This window comes from Arachis stenosperma, chromosome 2 (genome assembly GCF_014773155.1).
Source record: "Arachis stenosperma cultivar V10309 chromosome 2, arast.V10309.gnm1.PFL2, whole genome shotgun sequence".
Classification (NCBI taxonomy): Eukaryota; Viridiplantae; Streptophyta; class Magnoliopsida; order Fabales; family Fabaceae; genus Arachis; species Arachis stenosperma.
The window spans coordinates 43,041,933-43,049,130 of NC_080378.1; the positions used below are offsets into that span (position 1 = coordinate 43,041,933).

General features: G+C 38.5%; 1 non-coding gene across 1 annotated transcript; it reads right to left on the minus strand.

The window, feature by feature from the left end:
- Positions 1-3,567: 3,567 nt before the first annotated feature.
- On the minus strand, positions 3,568-3,675 carry LOC130964421 (small nucleolar RNA R71). The gene has a single exon (XR_009080516.1). It is a non-coding gene; the product is annotated as a small nucleolar RNA R71 (small nucleolar RNA).
- Between the last annotated feature and the right edge of the window lie 3,523 nt (positions 3,676-7,198).

The following is a 7,198-nucleotide window of genomic DNA, read 5'->3' on the forward strand; positions in this document are numbered from 1 at the left end:
TATATGATAGTCCATACTTTGCCCAAGATTTGATGGCCCAAACCGGCGTTCAAAGTCACCCTCAGAAATTCCAGCGTTAAACGCCGGAACTGGCACCTAATGGGAGTTAAACGCCCAAACTGGCATAAAAGCTGGCGTTTAACTCCAAGGAGAGTCTCTACACGGAAATGCTTCATTGCTCAGCCCAAGCCACACCAAGTGGGCCCGGAAGTGGATTTTTATGTCATTTACTCATCTCTGTACACCCTAGGCTACTAGTTTTCTATAAGTAGGACCTTTTACTATTGTATTTAGATATCTTTTGATCATGTTTTGATGATTGAACCCTCTTTGGGAGGCTGGCCATTCGGCCATGCCTAGACCTTATGCTTATGTATTTTCAACGGTGGAGTTTCTACACACCATAGATTAAGGTGTGGAGCTCTGCTGTACCTCGAGTATTAATGCAATTACTATTGTTCTTCTATTCAATTCCGCTTGTTCTTTGTCCAAGATATCACTTGTTCTTCAACTTGATGAATGTGATGATCCGTGACACTCATCATCATTCTCACTCATGAACAAGGTGACTGACAACCATTCTTGTTCTACAAGCAATCAAAGCTCTAGTGAATATCTCTTGGATTCCTGATAACACGATGCATGGTTGATCGCCTGACAACCGAGTGCTCGCCTGACAAACGAGCCAGCCATTCCGTGAGATCAGAGTCTTCGTGGTATAGGCGAGAACTGATGGCGGCATTCAAGAGAATCTGGAAGGTCTAACCTTGTCTGTGGTATTCTGAGTAGGATTCAATGATTGAATGACTGTGACGTGCTTCAAACTCCTGAGGGCGGGGCGTTAGTGACAGACGCAAAAGAATCACTGGATTCTATTCCGGCCTGATTGAGAACCGACAGATGGATAGCCGTGCCGTGACAGGGTGCGTTGAACATTTCCAATGAGAGGATGGGAGGTAGCCACTGACAACGGTGAAACCCTTGCATAAGCTTGCCATGGAAAGGAGTAAGAAGGATTGGATGAAGACAGTAGGAAAGCAGAGAGACGGAAGGGAAGGCATCTTCATGCGCTTATCTGAAGTTCCTACCAATGAATTACATAAGTATCTCTATCTTTATCTTTTATGTTATTTTCGTTCATTATCATACCCATTTGAGTCTGCCTGACTGAGATTTACAAGGTGACCATAGCTTGCTTCATACCAACAATCTCCGTGGGATCGACCCTTACTCACGTAAGGTATTACTTGGACGACCCAGTGCACTTGCTGGTTAGTTGTGCGAAGTTGTGTAATGCCATGGGATTGAGCACCGAGTTTTCGGAGTTCATGACCGGGGATTATGAGAGTTGTGAAAAGTATTGTTCACAATTTCGTGCACCAAGTTTTTGGCGCCGTTGCCGGGGATTGTTTGTGTATGGACAACTGACGGTTCATCTTGTTGCTTAGATTAGGTATTTTTTTTTTTCGAAATTCTTGAAGATGAATCCTAGAGTTTCATGATGATTTGTTGAAATCTGGCTGGCTGAGAAGCCATGTCTAATTTCATTGGACCGAGGCTTCAACTTATCATCACAAGAGCTTATTGATCTTTATCAATCTTGCTTTTGGAGCAGTGATCTGCTAAGGCATGGCTGGCCTCTGGCCATGTCTAGTGTTTTGGACCGAAGCTTTCTTTGAAAGCTTGGCTGGCTGTGAAGCCATGTCTAATTCCTGGACCGGAGTCTTAGACTAGCATTGCACTGATTCCTGGGATTCTCATTAAGAATTTTGATACCTTTTTCCACTTAATTTTCGAAAAACACAAAAAAAAAAATTTACAAAATCATAAAAACCAAAAATATTTTATGTTTCTTGTTTGAGTTTAGTGTCTCATCTTAAGTTTGGTGTCAATTGCATACATTCATGTGTCTTAAGGATCCTCAAATAATTCTTGATGGTTTCCTACTCTGATCTTTGAATTCTTTTGACTTGAGTGTTTATGTGTCTCATATAGTGTCAGTAGTATACAAACTGCTAAGTTTGGTGTCTTGCATGCATTGTTATTTGATTCTTGTTGCATTTTGATTATTAAAAATCCAAAAATAATTTTAATTTGTGTCTTTTCAAGTCAATAATACAAAGAATTGAAGATTCAGAACATACTGCAGAGGAATTATACAGAAAAAGCTGGGCGTTCAAAACGCCTAGTGAAGAAGGACAGACTGGCGTTTAAACGCCAGCCAGGGCACCTGGTTGGGCGTTTAACGCCCAAAGAGGTAGCAATTTGGGCGTTAAACGCCAGAATGTATACCATTCTGGGCGTTTAACGCCAGGATGGTGCTAGGGGGGAGATTTTGTTTTCAAAATCAATTTTTTTCAAGTTTTCAAAATTTTTCAAAATCAAATCTTTTTCAAATCATATCTTTTCAATCAAATGTTTTCAAAATCAATTTCTTTCCTTTTTCAAAGATACTTACTAACAATTAATGATTTGATTGAACATCTCAAATTTGTTGCCTTTTCTGTTGAGAAAGGTTTAATGTTTGAATCATATCTTTTCTTGTTAGGCAAGTTACTAATTTTTCAAAATCAAATCTTTTAAAATTGTTTTCAAAACATATCTTTTAAAATTGTTTTCAAATCATATCTTCTCAATCACATCTCTTTAAAACTAATCATATCTTCTTAACCTCATCTTTTTCAAAATAGTTTTCAATCAAATCTTTCTGATTTCTAATTCCAATTCCTTTTTCAAAAATCACTTGATTTCTTTCTTACTTTTATTTTCGAAAATCAATTAAGTGTTTTTCAAAATGTTTTCAAAATCTTTTTAATTGAATTTTCGAAAATCTTCTTCCTCTCCTCCCACATCCTTCTATTTATGGAGTACTACTCCTTCTTAATGCACAATTCGAACTCTATCTAATCAAGTTCGAATTCTTCTACCTTCTTTTCTTCTATTTTTCTTTTCCTCTGACACTTCAAGGAATCTCTATACTGTGACATAGAGGATTCCACATTTTCTTTTTCTCTTCTCTTTCATATGAGCAGGAGCAGAGACAAAGGCATTCTTGTTGAAGCTGACCCTGAACCTGAGAGAACCTTGAAGCGAAAACTAAGAGAAGCCAAGGCACAACTCTCTTTAGAGGACCTGACCGAATTCTTCAAAGAAGAAGAACACATGGCAGCCGAAAACAACAACAATGCCAACAATGCAAGGAAGGTGCTGGGTGACTTTACTGCACCTACTCCCAACTTCTATGGAAGAAGCATCTCTATCCCTGCCATTGGAGCAAACAACTTTGAGCTTAAGCCTCAATTAGTTTCTCTAATGCAACAGAATTGCAAGTTCCATGGACTTCCAATGGAAGATCCTCATCAGTTTTTAGCTGAGTTCTTGCAAATCTGTGACACAGTCAAGACTAATGGGGTTGACCCTGAGGTCTACAGACTGATGCTATTCCCTTTTGCTGTAAGAGACAGAGCTAGAATATGGTTGGACTCACAACCTAAAGATAGCCTGGACTCTTGGGAAAAGCTAGTCAATGCCTTCTTGGCAAAGTTCTTTCCACCTCAAAAATGGAGTAAGCTTAGAGTGGAAGTCCAAACCTTCAGACAGAAGGATGGAGAATCCCTCTATGAAGCTTGGGAAAGATACAAACAATTAATCAGAAGATGTCCCTCAGACATGCTTTCTGAATGGAGCATCATAGGTATCTTCTATGATGGTCTCTCTGAACTATCCAAGATGTCTTTGGATAGCTCTGCTGGAGGATCTCTTCATTTGAAGAAGACGCCTACAAAGGCTCAAGAGCTAATTGAAATGGTTGCAAATAACCAATTCATGTACACTTCTGAAAGAAATCCTGTGAACAATGGGACTAGTCAGAAGAAAGGAGTTCTTGAGATTGATACTCTGAATGCCATATTGGCTCAGAATAAGATATTGACTCAACAAGTCAATTTGATTTCTCAAAGTCTGTCTGGAATGCAAAATGCACCAAGCAGTACTAAGGAAGCTTCATCTGAGGAAGAAGCCTATGATCCTAAGAACCCTTCAATGGAAGAGGTGAATTACCTAGGAGAACCCTATGGAAACACCTATAATTCTTCATGGAGAAATCACCCAAATTTCTCATGGAAGAATCAAGAGAGACCTCAACAAGGTTTCAATAACAATAATGGTGGAAGAAACAGGCTTGGCAATAACAAGCCTTTTCCATCATCTTCTCAGCAACAGACAGAGAGTTCTAAGCAGAATACCTCTGACTTAGCAACAATGGTCTCTGATCTAATCAAAACCACTCAAAGTTTCTGAGCAAAAATCTGATCCAGAGACTCAAAAGGACTGCAGATGCTGTTGGATTCTGACCTCCCTGCACTCGAAGTGGATTTTATGGAGCTACAGAAGCCCAATTGGCGCGCTCTCAACGGCGTTGGAAAGTAGACATCCTGGGCTTTCCAGCAATATATGATAGTCCATACTTTGCCCAAGATTTGATGGCCCAAACCGGCGTTCAAAGTCACCCTCAGAAATTCCAGCGTTAAACGCCGGAACTGGCACCTAAATGGGAGTTAAACGCCCAAACTGGCATAAAAGCTGGCGTTTAACTCCAAGGAGAGTCTCTACACGAAAATGCTTCATTGCTCAGCCCAAGCACACACCAAGTGGGCCCGGAAGTGGATTTTTATGTCATTTACTCATCTCTGTACACCCTAGGCTACTAGTTTTCTATAAGTAGGACCTTTTACTATTGTATTTAGATATCTTTTGATCATGTTTTGATGATTGAACCCTCTTTGGGAGGCTGGCCATTCGGCCATGCCTAGACCTTATGCTTATGTATTTTCAACGGTGGAGTTTCTACACACCATAGATTAAGGTGTGGAGCTCTGCTGTACCTCGAGTATTAATGCAATTACTATTGTTCTTCTATTCAATTCCGCTTGTTCTTTGTCCAAGATATCACTTGTTCTTCAACTTGATGAATGTGATGATCCGTGACACTCATCATCATTCTCACTCATGAACAAGGTGACTGACAACCATTCTTGTTCTACAAGCAATCAAAGCTCTAGTGAATATCTCTTGGATTCCTGATAACACGATGCATGGTTGATCGCCTAACAACCGAGTGCTCGCCTGACAAACGAGCCAGCCATTCCGTGAGATCAGAGTCTTCGTGGTATAGGCGAGAACTGATGGCGGCATTCAAGAGAATCCGGAAGGTCTAACCTTGTCTGTGGTATTCTGAGTAGGATTCAATGATTGAATGACTGTGATGTGCTTCAAACTCCTGAGGGCGGGGCGTTAGTGACAGACGCAAAAGAATCACTGGATTCTATTCCGGCCTGATTGAGAACCGACAGATGGATAGCCGTGCCGTGACAGGGTGCGTTGAACATTTCCAATGAGAGGATGGGAGGTAGCCACTGACAACGGTGAAACCCTTGCATAAGCTTGCCATGGAAAGAAGTAAGAAGGATTGGATGAAGACAGTAGGAAAGCAGAGAGACGGAAGGGAAGGCATCTTCATGCGCTTATCTGAAGTTCCTACCAATGAATTACATAAGTATCTCTATCTTTATCTTTTATGTTATTTTCGTTCATCATCATACCCATTTGAATCTGCCTGACTGAGATTTACAAGGTGACCATAGCTTGCTTCATACCAACAATCTCCGTGGGATCGACCCTTACTCACGTAAGGTATTACTTGGACGACCCAGTGCACTTGCTGGTTAGTTGTGCGAAGTTGTGTAATGCCATGGGATTGAGCACCGAGTTTTCGGAGTTCATGACCGGGGATTATGAGAGTTGTGAAAAGTATTGTTCACAATTTCGTGCACCACTTGGTCAAAAAACTTTTAAAATTAGTTGTTTCTTACAAGTCAAGTCAAAATTTCAATTTTTAAAATCTTATCTTTTTAAAATCTTTTTCCAAAATCATATCTTTTTCATTTTTTTATTATTTTCGAAAATTTCAAAAACATTTTTCAAATTGTTTTCAAAATCTTTTTCTTATCTTTTACATCATATTTTTGAAAATTAGCTAACAATTAATGTGATTGATTCAAAAATTTGAAGTTTGTTACTTTCTTGTTAAGAAAGGTTCAATCTTGAAATTCTAGAATCTTATCTTGTAGTTTCTTGTTAGTCAAGTCTTTTTAAAAAAAAAATTAAATCTTTTTCAAAATATCTTTTTCTTAAAAACTTTTATCTTATCTTTTTATCTTATCCTTCTCAAATTTTTTTCTTTTTTCAAAATTTGATTTCAAAATATCTTATTATCTTCTTATCTTTTTAAATTTTGATTTCAAATATTTTTCAATCAACTAACTAACTTTTTGTTTGTTTCTCATCTTTTTCAAAACCAACTAACTACTTCTCCCTCTTCAATTTCGAAAATATCTCATCCTTTTTCAAAATTCTTTTTTTTAATTATTCTTAATTTAATTTTAATCTTATTTCTTATCCAATTTTCGAAAATCACTAACTCCTTTTCAAAATTATTTTCGAATTCTCCCTCCTCTTTTCTTCTTCTATTTAATTATTTAATTACTAACACTTCTCTCCACCTCTCTTCATCCAAAAATCCGAATCCCCCTCTTCATTCTTCTACCCTTTCTTTTTCTACTAACATAAAGGAATCTCTATACTGTGACATAGAGGATTCTTCTTCTTTTCTTGTTTTCTTCTCTTTTATATGAGCAGAACAAGGATAAGGGCACTCTTGTTGAAATTGATCCAGAACCTGAAAGGACTCTGAAGAGAAAATTAAGAGAAGCTAAATTACAATAATCCAGAAACAACCTTTCAGAAATTTTTGAACAAGAGAAGGAGATGGCAGCCGAAAATAATAATAATGCAAGGAGAATGCTTGGTGACTTCACAAAACCAACGTCCAAGTTTGATGGAAGAAGCATCTCCATTCCTGCCATTGGAGCCAATAACTTTGAGCTGAAACCTCAGCTAGTTGCTTTAATGCAACAAAACTGCAAGTTTTATGGACTTCCATCTGAAGATCCTTACCAGTTTTTAACTGAGTTCTTGCAGATCTGTGAGACTGTAAAGACGAATGGAGTTGATCCTGAAGTCTACAGACTCATGCTTTTCCCTTTTGCTGTAAGAGATAGAGCTAGAATATGGTTGGATTCACAACCTAAGGATAGCCTGGACTCATGGGATAAGCTAGTCACTGCCTTCTTGGATAAAT